The sequence below is a fragment of the Eriocheir sinensis genome, chromosome 1 (assembly GCF_024679095.1).
Source record: "Eriocheir sinensis breed Jianghai 21 chromosome 1, ASM2467909v1, whole genome shotgun sequence".
Lineage (NCBI taxonomy): Eukaryota > Metazoa > Arthropoda > Malacostraca > Decapoda > Varunidae > Eriocheir > Eriocheir sinensis.
The window spans coordinates 39,605,581-39,621,568 of NC_066509.1; the positions used below are offsets into that span (position 1 = coordinate 39,605,581).

The 15,988-nt window shown below is 45.4% G+C and overlaps 1 long non-coding RNA gene across 1 annotated transcript; it reads left to right on the forward strand.

Annotated features, from left to right (window-relative positions):
- The first annotated feature begins 620 nt into the window (after positions 1 to 620).
- LOC126996766 (uncharacterized) lies at positions 621 to 8,530 on the forward strand. The gene is made up of 5 exons (XR_007751484.1): positions 621 to 735; positions 7,058 to 7,158; positions 7,423 to 7,615; positions 7,738 to 7,887; positions 8,434 to 8,530. It is a non-coding gene; the product is annotated as an uncharacterized LOC126996766 (long non-coding RNA).
- Positions 8,531 to 15,988: the final 7,458 nt, after the last annotated feature.

Here is a 15,988-nt window from a genome sequence, read left to right on the forward strand (position 1 = left end):
GCCCCTTTTATTGATCTATAATAATAATAATAATAATAATAATAATAATAATAATAATGTCTGGTATAGTTTTGATTCAGCCTCCTCTGTGAGTCCCTTAAACTACTTTAATGTCATGTTGGGAAGGTACAGAGGCATTGTGTGTGTTTTCAGACCCTCCTGCTGTGTACTCCTGATTGCCTGCACCTCCCCTACACAGGAAACAGAGGGAGGCACCTACATGTGTTTATTAAGGTGGACAGCATGATTCTACTCTCACATCATAACTTCTTCAATGTGATGCCAGGGAATGAAGATGCAGCTAACTCTTGCATTACAAAGTTGGGCAGCTTGACTCTACTCCCCCTTTTTATCCTCACATATGATTACTTGGTCAACTTGCTGCCAGGGAGTGAAGATGCAGGCTAACTCTTGCGTTACAAAGCTGGACAGCATGATTCTGTTCCTATTTTTCACCCTCACTCATAATTACTTGGTCAACATGCTGCCAGGGAGTGAAGATGCAGGCTAACTCTTGCATTACAAAGCTGGACAGCATGACTCTATTCACCTTTTTCACCTGCATTCACAGGATCACTTGGTCAACATGCTGCTGAATAGTGGAAAGTGTGACGGTGGTGGACAAGATCGCTGGCCCTTTCCACCTTGGCCATCCACCTCTACCACGAGTTGGCCCACCAAACACTCCACACCAAGGTTAACAAGGCCATCAATGTGCTCCAGGCATACCTCAAGGTTTGGCTTTACTCCCTCGTTGTTTTGGTGGTGTAGTAAGTGTGGGTCAGGGATGTTGCGGGATTCAGTTCCCCTGTCTTTTGTCCCTCCCTCATCCCTGATCTCCCTGTCCTTATACCAACAAGAACCAGTCAGTCAGTCCCTCAAGGTCCAGGTATGCGGGTGAAGTGTTTTCACCTCAAGGAACTAGACGTCCCTGCCCTGCATAGTCTCAGGTCACCCTTGGACAAGGTGTAATACCTGATCTGTCTCCCGTGCCAGTGTCACGGTGAAGCCTCTGGGCAGCAGCAGTGGTGGATTGGATTGCAGGCAGAGGATCTCTTTATGAGACAATGGCTGGAGTTCCAGGGTCCTAGTCAGCTGGACCGTGCCTAATTATTTAGGCTTGCGGTGTAGAGGAGTGTGGCGACCTCTTCACTAAAAAGCCTCCCTGGGAACCAGTTGTCGGTGTGAGCTCCCCTCCCTCCCTTCTATCGACGGTACTCCCATCCCTATTCTGCATAACAGCTGGTTCTTGTTTTCTCCTGAAAGAGATGTCTTCCGTGGGTCATTTGAGATTGTACCTCCCGGCTTCTAGGTGGAGTTTCTGAGGGTTTTTCTTATACTCAAGGAATATTTCAGCTTTTTTGTCTCTCAGGAAGGGCGTCTGATACTCTCTAGTGTTGGTGGAGAACACCTGGTGAGAGGTGCCACCGGCCAGGCCTCGAAAGGGTCGCAGAGTTGGGTTAGACGTTTCGGAAAGTGGAACAATTGCTGATTCCTTTTCTTTCTTTGCCAGCTCTGCTCTGTGTGACTACACCGGCCCCATTCTATGGGACAAACTTCAAGGACAATTGCTGAAAAGTGCCGGGTTGTGAAAGTCTCTCTCGTGACTGAGGCTCAGGACAAGCGATTGTTCTTTGAGGCAATTTCAAGACCCAGTCGGAGCGAACTCCCAGTGTTGGAGGCATCTAACACAGCAGTATCTAATTTCCATGCACAATTTTTATCCAATTCAATTTATGGTCACATTTTAAGTTATTTCGTATGCGCTTTTAATATTTGCCCAAACTGTTAACTCACTTAAATTTCTAACAATGCCTTCGAACCTCCGTAAGTGTGACGTCTGTCCCGGACGATTTGCTGCTCGGTACTTCCAGCTGAGTAGAACTTGCCGCCTCTGCGTTCAAAGATTACAACTTCAAAAGGCTGTGATTGAATTTGTTGCAAGTAATGTGGCAGTGACTCCACCATCGATGGTGGAGAGGCCCTCCACCGAGACTGTGCCCTCTCTAGACGAATCTCCTGCTTCACAGAAGGACGTGTTACCTGCCTCACAGGTTGACTCCCAGCCTGCCTCACAGGCTAACACCCAGCCTGCCTCACAGGCTAACACCCAGCCTGCCTCACAGGCTAACCCCCAGCCTGCTTCACAGGCTAACCCCCAGCCTGCCTCACAGGCTAACCCCCAGCCTGCCTCACAGGACAACCGCCAGCCTGCCTCACAGGACAACCGCCAGCCTGCCTCACAGGCTGACCCCCAGCCTGCCTCACAGGCTAACCCCCAGCCTGCTTCACAGGCTAACTCCCAGCCTGCCCCACAGGACAACTTCCAGCCTGCCCCACTTAACGCTTCTCTTCCTGCTTCACAGGATGTCGGGTTCCAACCTGTAAGGAATGGAGCCAAACTGAAGCAGGCAACCAAGGATTTACTGACCCCCACTACCTTCAATAGGTTCCAGGTGCTGGCAGACACCATGGAGGATGAGTTCGAGACTCGCCTAGTTGGGGACTCCATGGTGCGTGGCCAGCACACTCCTGCCTTTCCTTCCCTTACCATTCACTGGCACATCCACACACACCCATGCACACCTTACTGCCCCTATCTTCCCTGTCATCCACTCTATCCTGGCACCACACCACCCATGGCCATCCACACACACCCATGCACACCTTACTGCCCCTATCTTCCCTGTCATCCACACCACCCTGGCACCACACCACCCATGGCCATCCACACCCCCCTGGCACCACACCACCCATGGCCGTGATCCACACACACCATGCACACCTGGTTCTCTTATCTTCCTGTCATCCACACCACCTGGCACCACACCACCCAAGGTTATAATTCCACCTCCACCTGGTTCTCTTGTCTGGTGTTAGTGTGCTCCATCCTGCCCCAGCAAAGTTATAATCCCACCTCTCCACCTGGTTCTCTTGTCTGGTGTTAGAGGTCCATCCTGCCCCACCAAGGTTATAATTCCACCTCTCCACCTGGTTCTCTTGTCTGGTGTTAGTGTGCTCCATCCTGCCCCAACAAAGGTTATAATTCCACCTCTCCACCTGGTTCTCTTGTCTGGTGTTAGAGTGCTCCATCCTGCCCCAACAAAGGTTATAATTCCACCTCTCCACCTGGTTCTCTTGTCTGGTGTTAGTGTGCTCCATCCTGCCCCAACAAAGGTTATAATTCCACCTCTCCACCTGGTTCTCTTGTCTGGTGTTAGAGTGCTCCATCCTGCCCCAACAAAGGTTATAATTCCACCTCTCCACCTGGTTCTCTTGTCTGGTGTTAGAGTGCTCCATCCTGCCCCAACAAAGGTTATAATTCCACCTCTCCATCTGGTTCTCTTGTCTGGTGTTAGAGTGCTCCATCCTGCCCCAACAAAGGTTATAATTCCACCTCTCCACCTGGTTCTCTTGTCTGGTGTTAGTGTGCCGCACAGTTGAGGTTTTTCAGTCACTGCCGAGTGGCCTAAGACTACCCACATGCTGGCCTGAAGACCACCCATCAACCTGGGCTCTAGATAACCTCTCCAAAGAGAGGCTGAAAGATGAGTTCCGGGGGGCAGCATGGGCCAACACAAGATGGCGCCACTATCAACACTCGCCTGCGCCAGAACGGGCTGGGCCGACCATCAGGCCCCACCGGGAAGAAGCCTTGGGCTGACCATCAGGCCCCACCGGGAAGAAGCCTACCGGAGCAATAGGCCGCGACAAAAAAAAAAAAAAAAAAAATGGTGTATTGAGGTCTTTGCAAAAGATAACTATAGATCCACAGTATTAGATTACTGTTGATATTCATCTCTGGTAATTTGTTAAGTAAAATATGTGGCTGAATTGTAATGAAAGCGCTGCTAAAATCTATAAATATAATTCTAACCTGTGAATTTCGGATTTCTAAATGTTCGTAAGTTTGGTGAAGTAAGGTTAACCCAGCATCCTGAACACTCATACCTTGACAATAAGCAAATTGCAAAATATCTTTCAAGGGATCTACGCTTGAACAAATGTACCTCTTCACAATGTGCTCCAAACATTTCATTATAATTGATGTTAAGGCTACGGGTCGAAGATCATTAAACTCCCTTGGGTGGTTGTTTTTGGGTACTGGAATAATCTCTGACATTTTCCACACATCCGGTACTGTACTCTGATCAAGTGAAGCTTGGAAAAGTTTACACAGTGGATCAGCAAGTTGCTCGGCACAGGATTTTAGTAGTTTAGAACCAATTTTATCGGGTCCACTTGCTTTTCCACATTGTATACGTTTCATGGAGTTCATCGTATCATCACGAGTTATTATTATTCGTTCTACATTGATGCCCCTAACCATTGACAAAATATTTTCACATTCAGTATTAAAATGGTGCACATCAAACCTTGCATAAAAGGAGTTCAAATCATTTACATGTTTGGTGGGTCTTTTAATGACCTTTTCTTTTTAGAGCCACTCAGTAGTTTACCCCTGTCCAAGCATCTTTTGACTTATTTGACTTAAATAAGTTTTCAATTTTAACTTTATTTGACTGTTTAGCATCTAGTATTTTCCTATTTAATTGGCTTTGTATCACTTTACTTTGCATGCAGTCACCATTTATAAAAGTTCTCTTCTTTTCAATCAATAACGCTTTGATATCAGAATTTATCCAGGGTTTGTTATTTGGATAAATGCTAATTTCCTTAGTTGGAACAATCATGTTGGTACAAAAGTTAATATATGAATTTAAAACATTTACATTTACATTAATAGAGTTGGACTCACTGTACAACACATCCCAGTCTGTACAATATATGAATTTAAAACATCTACATTTGCACTAATAGAGTTGGACTCATCATACAACACATCCCAGTCTGTACAATATATGAATTTAAAACATCTACATTTACATTAATAGAGTTGGACTTATTATACAACACATCCCAGTCTGTACAATATATGAATTTAAAACATCTACATTTGCACTAATAGAGTTGGACTCATCATACAACACATCCCAGTCTGTACAATATATGAATTTAAAACATCTACATTTGCACTAATAGAGTTGGACTCACTATACAACACATCCCAGTCTGTACAATCAAAACAGCCTTGAAGACTCACCATGTGCTCATTATTCCAATCCTGCACCTTAATTTTCTTGCACAGTTTACATTTCAGAGTTTGCTTACATGTGGGAGCCAAAAACACCATATTGTGGCCAGATTTACCTAATTTAGGCTTTTGATAAGAACGATAACCGTTCCTTACATTACAATACATTTTATCTTAAATATTATTATCTCTAGTGGGGCAAGTTGCAGTTTGCTGATACAAAGGTACATATGGTTGGAAATTACAGTGGTTAAAATCCCCCAACACTTTCATAATTCCTTCAGGATTTTCATTTTCGTATTTTCTAACACAATTTAGTGATAACTTACTCGCTATTGCCTCAGTGGCATCAGTCGGGATGTATACAGTTATAATCGTCACATTATTAAATTCACGTGGTAGGTAAAAAGGTCTACATGATATTACTAAATATTCCAGGTCGTCACAACAAAAATGTTCCTTTATGTTAACCTGAGTACACCATCTCTCATTTATGTACACCGCCGCCCCTCCTCCCTTCTGTTTCACCACGTCCTTCATGTCTCCCCTGACTATCAAGAAACCATCAATATTTACTGTTTCGTCAACATCCTTGTCTTCAAGCCAGGTTTCGGTTAATGCTATGAAGCTACTCTCTCGGTAGTTCCTTATATATTCACAGTTTGCTGCTAATTCATCTATTTTATTTCGAGTTGATTGTACATTACCGAAAGTTACTGTAGGCAGTGGTGTCCTTATACCCCGCCTCCTCAATCTCGCCTGCACTCTACCTCTCCACCTGGTTCTCTGTCTGGTGTTAGTGTGCTCCATCGTGCCCCAACAAAGGGTTCTAATTCTACCGCTCCACCTGGTTCTCTGTCAGGTGTTAGTGTGCTCCATCCTGCCCCAGCAAAGTTTATAATTCCACCGCTCCACCTGGTTCTCTGTCTGGTGTTAGTGTGTTCCATCCTGCCCCGGCAAAGGTTTTAATTCCACCTCTCCACCTGGTTCTCTGTCTGGAGTTAGTGTGCTCCATCCTGCCCCAACAAAGGATCTAATCCACCTCTTCACCAGCAGGTGGAGAGGTGGAATTAGAATCTTTGTTGGGGCAGGATTGAGTAGACTAACACTGGACAGAGAACCAGGTGGAGAAGTGAATTATAACCTTTACTGGGGCAGGATGGAGCACACTAACACCAAACAGAGAACCAGGTGAGGTGGAATTAGAACATTTGCCAGGCAGGATGGAGCACCTAACGCCAGACAGAGAACTAGGCAAAAAATGGAATTAGCCTGCATTAGCCTGAACAGGGAGGAGTATACTAACAGGACAGGAGAGTTAGAGCATCCTAGGAAAGGCCATAATCCTGTAGTGGACTGTTGATGGTTAACCTGTCCGCTGCGATTGTCAGGGATTTGTCCTTCGCTGGTAACCTGGTAACATACACTCCCAGGTCTTTCTCTGCCTCTGTGGTGGATAGTGGAGTGTTTCCCATGTGGTATTGGTGTGCTGGATATCCTCTCCCAAGGTGCAGGACTTTACATTTTCTTCATTGAATTATAGCAGACACTTTGTTCCACTCCTGTAGCTTGGTGCGGTCTTCTGGTAGGAAATCCACAGTCAAGGGTTAAACATAGTAATGTAATGCCATTTTCTTGCATGGGATGTGCATTAATACTGTGTAACCCTAATGTGAAATTTGTCATGTGTGAGAGGAATGAAAAGTCATGTTTGGTTGTTGTTCAGCAGTACAGTGATCAGGATCCTCAAGCAGACCAAGCACTGGGGTTTGGGAGTGTATTTTTTCTTTTTACAATTCTTTGCCGAACTGAAGGGCTTGCTCAACAGTTATTTAGCAAGACTGAATTAGTTTCCATTCTTGTCTCCAGTATACTGATGGACACAAAGAGGTGAAGCTTGTGGTTGTTGCAGCATCTTTTTTCTTCTTTCTACAAACACTGTTTTTCAACTTTCTTCTGCAGAGCCCATCCAGCGCTGGGCCCGGCCGCTGCAAGCCTTGTTGGGTCAATGTGTGGGAAATCAGCCAAGGTGGAGTTTGAGTCGGTCGGCCTCAACCATGAGGGTGCGCATGGAGTCATTGTCATGTTCTGTTGATAACCTCCTAATTGATTCATGTTGGTTGATGTTTCACTCTGATATTGCAGTAAATATTTAGTTGTATCATTGTGCATCATCTGGATAACCCCAAAGTGTTCCTAAGGTATAATGATTGAATGTTTTGACAAGAATATGAACATTCACTCTTAGTTAGTAAGAAACTGTGTATGTGAGGTATTTGTTTCCATGTTATTTTTTTTTTTTATTCTGATTATTTCCTCACTCTCAGGCTGTGTGAGCGGCAGGCTGGCCGTGAGCCTTCCTGGGAGTGCTGGGCGCCCTGGTGCCCCGGCTGAAGGCAAGCGGCCTCCCTGAGACACCCAAAGACTGGCTGACACAAGATCTTGTGCTGGTACTGGTGTCTGAAGGCTGTGCAGTGGTGCGGACACAGGCTCAGAGTGCCCAGGTGGACCAAGATGCTGGTAAGTGTTGCAGCTGACAGATTACTGACAAGGGAACAGGCAGGGAATATAAACAAAACAGACATGGTAGTTATAAGTGTGGCCAGTGTCGCCTCTTCTTATTCTTTATAAATGTTTCCAAGGTTGCCGCCTGCCTGGGAGCAGATTCACAGAGGTCAGCGCGGGGCAGCAGGACAGCGCCCTCAGCAGTGACGATGAGTCTCTCCATGAAGGCTGCACAGCAGCAGGCCACCGTCGCCCGAGAGCATCCCGAGGAACACTTCAATGTCCAGGTGAGAAGCCTTGAGCTTTTTTGGAAATTATCCTTGGGAAAACTTATGGTATAAAGCATCTTTAACCCGTCCGCTGCAATGGGCATGTATTTGGTTTCATTGGTACCATGAAAACATGTACTACCAGGTCTTTCTCTGGCTCTGTGGTGGATAGTGGAGTGTTTCCCATGTGGTATTGGTGTGCTGGATATTCCCTCCCAAGGTGCAGGACTTTATATTTTTCTTCATTATTGTAGCAGCTACTTTTTGTTCCATTCCTGTTGCCATTTTTTTTTCATTATTGTAGCAGCCACTTTTTGTTCCATTCCTGTAGCTTGGTGAGGTCTTCTGGTTGGAAATTTGCAGTCAAGGGGTTAAAGATGCATATTTTTAATCAAAACTGATATTGAAAATCCTCTTGCATTCTCTAAAAAGCAAAGTCAGCTCAGGATTTTCTCCAACAGACTCTTTTGTAAGGTCCAGTCCTTGTTAGTGACTGCCGGTGAGAGGCAACACTTGGGCAGGGGGTGAAGCTTGGGGTGATGATGATGATGAGGATTGTTGCAGGTGTGAGGATGTCAAGCCACCACAAGCCAGGAGGGAAGTGGCTGCTGGGGCCAAGACAGCAGGTGAAGCAGAACCCTTAAGCCTCAGGTCTTCACCCTGGACGAAGGAGGTGTTTCTTGGCGGCCAAACTCGGGAGACTCACCAGAAAAGACCTTGGTAGATGATGCAAGTTTTGCTCGCTGGAGACCACAAGAGTATTCACCCGTGCCTCATATTGTGGGTGAGGAGAGCAGCCTGCACCATCTCCCAAGAGGTATGTTTAACAGTGAGGCATGCACACAGGCAGGAAGCAGCACTACAGTCACCAGGAGACATTTTACATAAAACTGGCTACAAATACTGCTGCTGGCCCGAAAGGATATGAGGTTAAGCCGGATTCCAGCAAGGTGCTCACTTTACTTCTTTGGGTGATTTTGAAAACACTTCAGCTCCCAAGGGGAACGCTCAAGATAAAGTGTCATATCTATGCAAACCTTCCTGCAGGGGTGAGCTGAAAGGTGAAAAATGTAGTTACCACGACTCCTTGGAGAAGAGAGACACCATTAGTAGTTTGGTTGGTGAAAAGCTTCACCAGTCATGCTGCTTGTACAGGAGAAGACTTCAGTGTTGTCCTCCAGGCCTCTTTGCAGCAGGTACTCTAGATCAAGCAGCAGACCAAGTGTCTTGCATGTGTGTGTGTGTGTGTGTGTGTGTGTGTGTGTGTGTGTGTGTGTGTGTGTGTGTGTGTGTGTGTGTGTGTGTGTGTGTGTGTGTGTGTGTGTGTGTGTGTGTGTGTGTGTGTGTATTTACCTAGTTGTATTTACCTAGTTGTGAAATACCGTACTAGGCTCGTGCTGTCCCATCTCCATAATGCTTATTATCCAGTTTGGCTTTAAATTCATGAATCGTTTTTGCACACACAGTCTCCTTGTCAGTCCGTTCCATGTTGTTATACTTCTGTATGGAAAACTGTATTTCTTGTCATTTCTTATCACTGCCTCTTGTCACACTTCTGTCACGTACCACTAGGTCTTCCCTGTCCAATTTCTCCAATCCCTCTTGTATCCTGTACAATGCTATTAGGTCCCCTCTCTCTCTTCTTCTCTCTAGTTTTGTTAGTCCCAATTTCTCCAGTCTTTCTTCATAGGTATGTTCTCTCAGAGTTTCCGGTAATTTAGTCGCTGCTCTTTGTACTCTTTCCAACTTTCTAATTTCTGTCTTCAACATAGGTGACCACACTAATGCTGCATATTCCAGTCTTGGACGTATCATCGATGTTATTAGTTTCTTTACCATTTCTTCATCTAAATATATTAATGCTGCTTTTATGTTTCTAAGAGGATTGTATGTTTCCCCAGTTATCCGGTCTATATGTTTTCCAAAGGATAACTTGTCTGTTATGATCACTCCCAAATCTTTTTCTTCAGTTTTTTTCATGATTCTTTCATTACTCAGAGAGTAGTTCCCCGATATTCATCTACTGCTCTTACCAAACTCCATTACGCTACACTTCTCTGTATTGAATGTCATTTCCCATTTGCATGACCATTCGCTTATTATATCAAGATCTTGGCTCAGGGCTACACAGTCTTCTTCATTATTTTAGCATCATCAGCAAACATATTCATATAGCTTTTGTTATGTCATTTATATATATTACAAACATAATCGGAGCCAACACTGATCCTTGGGGAACTCCACTGGTCACTTCCATCCAGCTTGATTTATTATTCCTAATTACTGTTCTCATTTCTCTCTTCGTCAAAAAGTCCACAATCCAATCCAATATTGAACCACCCACACCTCCAACATGATTAAGTTTCCATATTAATCGCTTGTGTGGTACTTTATCACATGCCTTCTTTAAGTCCAGATACACACAATCTGCCCAACCGTCCCTTTCCTGTATTATATCAATTACTCTTGAATAGAAGCTGATCAGATTAGTTACACAAGACCGTTCTCCTCTGAATCCAAATTGGCTATTTGTTAATGTACTGTTTTCTTCTAAATACTCCACCCATCTGTTTTTTATAATTTTCTCACACATCTTTGCTACTACACTTGTTAATGACACTGGCCTATAGTTCAACGGGTCTTCCTTACTTCCTCCTTTATGTATTGGGACGATGTTAGCCCTCTTCCAGTCTCTCGGTACCTTCCCTTGTGCTTGTGAAACATTAATCAAGTTGCTCAACTTTTCAGCTATTTGCTGGTTACACTCTTTTAGCACCCAATTTGATATACCATCCGGTCCTGCTGATTTCCTCGCATCCAATTCTTCCAATAATTTTCTAACTTATTCTGCTGATGTTTGTATTCTCTCCAGACCCATGCACTCTATTCCCCGGCACTGCATCTACACCTTCAAACTCACTCTCCCTTGTGAACACTGTTTGCAAACAATTATTCATCACTTCTACTATTTCACTTATACTATCAAAAGTTTCACCACTAACTTTAACTTTCTGAATCTCATCTCTATTTTATCAACTTTCCATTTATGAACTCATAAAGCAGTTTTGGCTGGTCTACAATATTTTTTCTCAAAATTCTTTTTTTCTTTTCTTCTTACTTTGACATAAGCACTCCTCTTCCTCTTGTACTCATTCCATAGATCCATCCTCCTATTTTTCTCCATTTGTTCCATGCCTTCTCCTTATCCTGCTTGGCGTCAACACACTTTCTATTGTACCACTCTTCTCTTGATGTCTGGCCTTCTTTCATTTTTGGTACCCACTTTTCCACTCCGTCGTTGTAAATCCGAAGAAAAATAGCCCATTTTTCCTCCACATTTTCAGCCTCAAAAAAAGTATCCCATTGTGCTTCCTCAAAATGTTTCCCAAGTTGTTAAAAATTTGCCTTATTAAAGTTAAACCATTCTTTCCTGCAGTCCTCATTCCTGTTTATTTTACCTCCTCGTAATATGTACTCGATAAGTACGTGATCGCTCTTCCCTATAGGGCTCTTATAGTTCATCACCTCTATGATATCCAGCTCCCTGGTGATTATCAAGGCCAATTTAGATGGCTCGTCTCCTCTGCATCTCATATTTTCTTCTACCCACTGTGTGAGGACGTTATCTATAACCAATTCCAAAACCTTATTCCCCCATGAAGCTTCACTTCCCTCCGTTGACCAGTTTTCCCATGACACTTCCTTACAATTAAAATCTCCCATTATCAGAATCTTATCTTTCTCCTCCAGCAATCCAATGTATCTTCCAGCTTCTTCTTGTACAATTCTTCTGTCAATGAATTGTTTTTAGGAGGGACATACACCACTACGATATTTCTGCATTCTCCCCTTTGCAGTCTTGTGTGTGTGTGTCTGGGTGGATGTCTAGATCAGCATAGGGGTCAGAACACATCATAATAAGTAAGGGTTGTATCTGGGAGAGTCCTGCATGTGTGTGTGTGTGGCTGGTGACCGAGTACAATGCTTTACATCTTTCAGGGAAGGCAACATGATCTCCCTTCCATCACACTTGCACATTCTGCCTCATTCTTCTCTTTCCTCCTCATGGCCTTCAACATTTCCTGATAGAAATTCTTCACAAGAAGCAAAGGTTCTAAAAATCACAGTAAATTATTAGAAATAACTTTTATTTTACTTACAGAGCCAGATGTATTTTTGTGTACCTGAGAGAGATGAATTATTATTATTATTTTGTTTTTACAGCAAAGGAGACAGTTAAAGGGCATAAAAATAATGAAAAAAAGCCCACTACTTACTGCTCTTGAATGGAGTACATAGGGCTGCCAAAGGAGGTCATGAAGGGAGGATGATGATAGAGAGGAGACACAAGGGAAGACATGAAGGGAGGATGATGACAGAGAGGAGACACAAGGGAAGACATGAAGGGAGGATGATGACAGAGAGGAGACACAAGGGAAGACATGAAGGGAGGATGAAGGGCAGGAGGATGATGACAGAGAGGAGACACAAGGGAAGACATGAAGGGAGGACGAAGGGCAGGAGGATGATGACAGAGAGGAGACAAAGGGAAGACATGAAGGGAGGATGATGACAGAGAGGACACACAAGGGAAGACATGAAGGGAGGATGATGACAGAGAGGACACACAAGGGAAGACATGAAGGGAGAATGAAGGGCAGGAGGATGATGACAAAGAGGAGACACAAGGGAAGACATGAAGGGAGGATGATGACAGAGAGGAGACACAAGGGAAGACATGAAGGGAGGATGATGACAGAGAGGAGACAAAGGGAAGACATGAAGGGAGGATGATGACAGAGAGGACACACAAGGGAAGACATGAAGGGAGGATGAAGGGCAGGAGGATGATGACAGAGAGGAGACACAAGGGAAGACATGAAGGGAGGATGATGACAGAGAGGAGACACAAGGGAAGACGAAGGGAGGATGATGACAGAGAGGAGACACAAGGGAAGACATGAAGGGAGGATGATGACAGAGAGGACACACAAGGGAAGACATGAAGGGAGGATGAAGGGCAGGAGGATGATGACAGAGAGGAGACACAAGGGAAAACATGAAGGGAGGATGATGACAGAGAGGACACACAAGGGTAGACATGAAGGGAGGATGAAGGGCAGGAGGATGATGACAGAGAGGAGACACAAGGGAAGACATGAAGGGAGGATGAAGGCAGGAGGATGATGACAGAGAGGAGACACAAGGGAAGACATGAAGGAGGATGTTGACAGAGAGGAGACACAAGGGAAGACATGAAGGGAGGATGAAGGGCAGGAGGATGATGACAGAGAGGAGACACAAGGAAGACATGAAGGGAGGATGATGACAGAGAGGAGACACAAGGAAGACATGAAGGGAGGATGATGACAGAGAGGAGACACAAGGGAAGACATGAAGGGAGGATGAAGGGCAGGAGGATGATGACAGAGAGGAGACACAAGGGAAGACATGAAGGGAGGATGATGACAGAGAGGAGACACAAGGGAAGACATGAAGGGAGGATGATGACAGAGAGGACACACAAGGGAAGACATGAAGGGAGGATGAAGGGCAGGAGGATGATGACAGAGAGGAGACACAAGGGAAGACATGAAGGGAGGATGATGACAGAGAGGACACACAAGGGAAGACATGAAGGGAGGATGAAGGGCAGGAGGATGATGACAGAGAGGAGACACAAGGGAAAACATGAAGGGGAAGGAAAATGTGAAGAGAGGATGAAGTTTTGGATGGTAGGAATCATGCACACTACTCCACCTACTACCACTACTACTACTAACTACTACTACTACTATGCTTGGTCCTGGGGAAAGTGAGTCCTGGGTCATCCTGCCTTAGCTGCTGCTGGTAAGGTCTTGGTTCCTGAACTCCTGGCGCTGTCACTGTCCGCTGCTGGCCGGCACCTCACCTGTGGAAAAAAAGAGTTGTGAGCCATTTCATATACACTTCCTTACTAATGAGACTTTCTATACAACAAAGTGAGGCCACTTTTTGGTGATTTATACCATAGGGTGCTGGCTGTCATGGGTTTGAAAATACCCTAAACTTAACCTACCAAAACCTGAAGATCTTGACTCAGAAAATTCATATATGCTTCCTTATTAATAGACTTTCTATTAGGGATGTACCGATACCAAAAAGCTAGGAAGACAGTTCATGGGCGTAAATAAAAAAAAAAGCCCGCTACTCACTGCTCCCGAACAGAGGTCAAAGGAGTGTCCAAAATGAGAGGTCAATTTCGGGAGGAGAGGTGTCCTGATACCCTCTTGAAAGAGTTCAAGTCGTAGGCAAGAGGAAATACAGATGAAGGAAGATTGTTCCAGAGTTTACCAGCGTGAGGGATGAAGGAGTGAAGATGCTGGTTGACCCTTGCATAAGGGGTTTGGACAGTATAGGGATGAGCATGAGTAGAAAGTCGTGTGCAGCGGGGCCGCGGGAGGGGGGGAGGCATGCAGTTAGCAAGTTCAGAAGAGCAGTCAGCATGAAAATAGCGATAGAAGATAGAAATAGAGGCAACATGGCAGCGGAATTTGAGAGGTAAAAGACTATCAGTATGAGGAGGAGAGCTGATGAGACGAAGAGACTTTAACTCCACTCTGTCAAGGAGAGCTGTGTGAGTGGACCTCCCCCCCCACACATGAGATGCATACTCCATACGAGGGTGGACAAGGCCCCTGTAAATGGATAGCAACTGTGCGGGGGAGAAGAACTGGCGGAGACGGTACAGACGGACTAATGAAGCTTTATAACAGCTACAGGTGAAGAGGTGTGTGTCCTGAGCTGCTTCCTGCCTCTGCTACATGTCAGAAAATAACCATGATCAAAGACAACAAGAATGGACGGTAGCTTACCAATGCCTCCCTCCTCCAGGCGTGTGGAGAGTGTTGGCCGTGACGGTGTGTGTGTGTGTTTGTCCTGCAGCTCGAGTCTGGCCCAGCGCCAAAAGAACGATTGTCGCTGGGGCCATTGCCAGCAGGCCGAGCCACAGCTGTGTGTGGAACTCTTCCTGAGGGTCAGAGTAGTGTGTTGAGGGCTCACTGTGTTATGCATCTGCTTATAGTGGCATTATAAGGCAGGGAGGAGTAAACCCACACAGCACTGTAGCACTAAGGCATTTGTCTACTAACATGAATTTAGTCTCACAGGCCATTTATCATAATTTATTATTGACGAATCCAACATGTCCCTGAAGGCCCATTAAGCTGTCACGGCACTCAACATGCACTGTGGCTGAGATGCAACAATGTGTACCGGGTTGTTCCTTACAGCCAGGGAGGGAGGGAGGCAGCTCAAGGGGAAAAACAAAACAGCAATAAAAAAGCCTGCCAGACGCTGCTCCAACAATAGAAAACAGAACCAGAGGCCAGAAGACAGGTCAAATTCACATGGAGAGGTGTCACCACACTCTCCCTGTGAAGGAGTTCAAGTCGTAGGCAGGGGGAAGGACAGGCCAAGGACTTAAGGCTGTTCTAGACTTTACCAGCGGAATGGATGAAAGAATGAAGTGCTGGTGAACTCTTTCAGAAGGAATTTGGATAGAATTGGGATGAGCAAGAGCAGAAAGTTGAGTGCTGCGGGGGCCATGGGAGGGGGGAGGCATGAAGCTAGCAAGTTCAGAAGAGCAGTCAGCATGAAAACATCGGTAGAAGATAGAAAGAGATGCAACATGGCAGGTTGTTAAACTGATTACGTATTGAATTTGTAAACTACATTTGATTTAGTGCACAGTGACTACAGAGCTAAACCTGCGGCCTCACCTTGAAGGGCTTCCCCTAGACGGCTTCTCCGCTGCTGTCCGTTCCTGTCGGGTGGATGAAGCCCAGCATGACACGGTGAAAGGTGGTGCCATCATGGCAACCCTCCAGGCACAGCTGCACCTAGTTCCGGCACGACCCGTGGGCCTCCTTGACCACAGCTACATGGCAACGTCCCTGCCGGTGGTGGCCAGGAGAACCTGCGGAAAGTTTGAGAGTTTGAAAGTGTTCCTGTTAGTTTGGCAATTATGCTTACCAAGAGAACCTGCAGAAAGGAGGCACCAGTGTTCCTGTTAGTTTGACAGTTATGCTTTTACTGCACAGGCATAAGACACAGCCTCCAACAAGGCCTCTATGTGCAG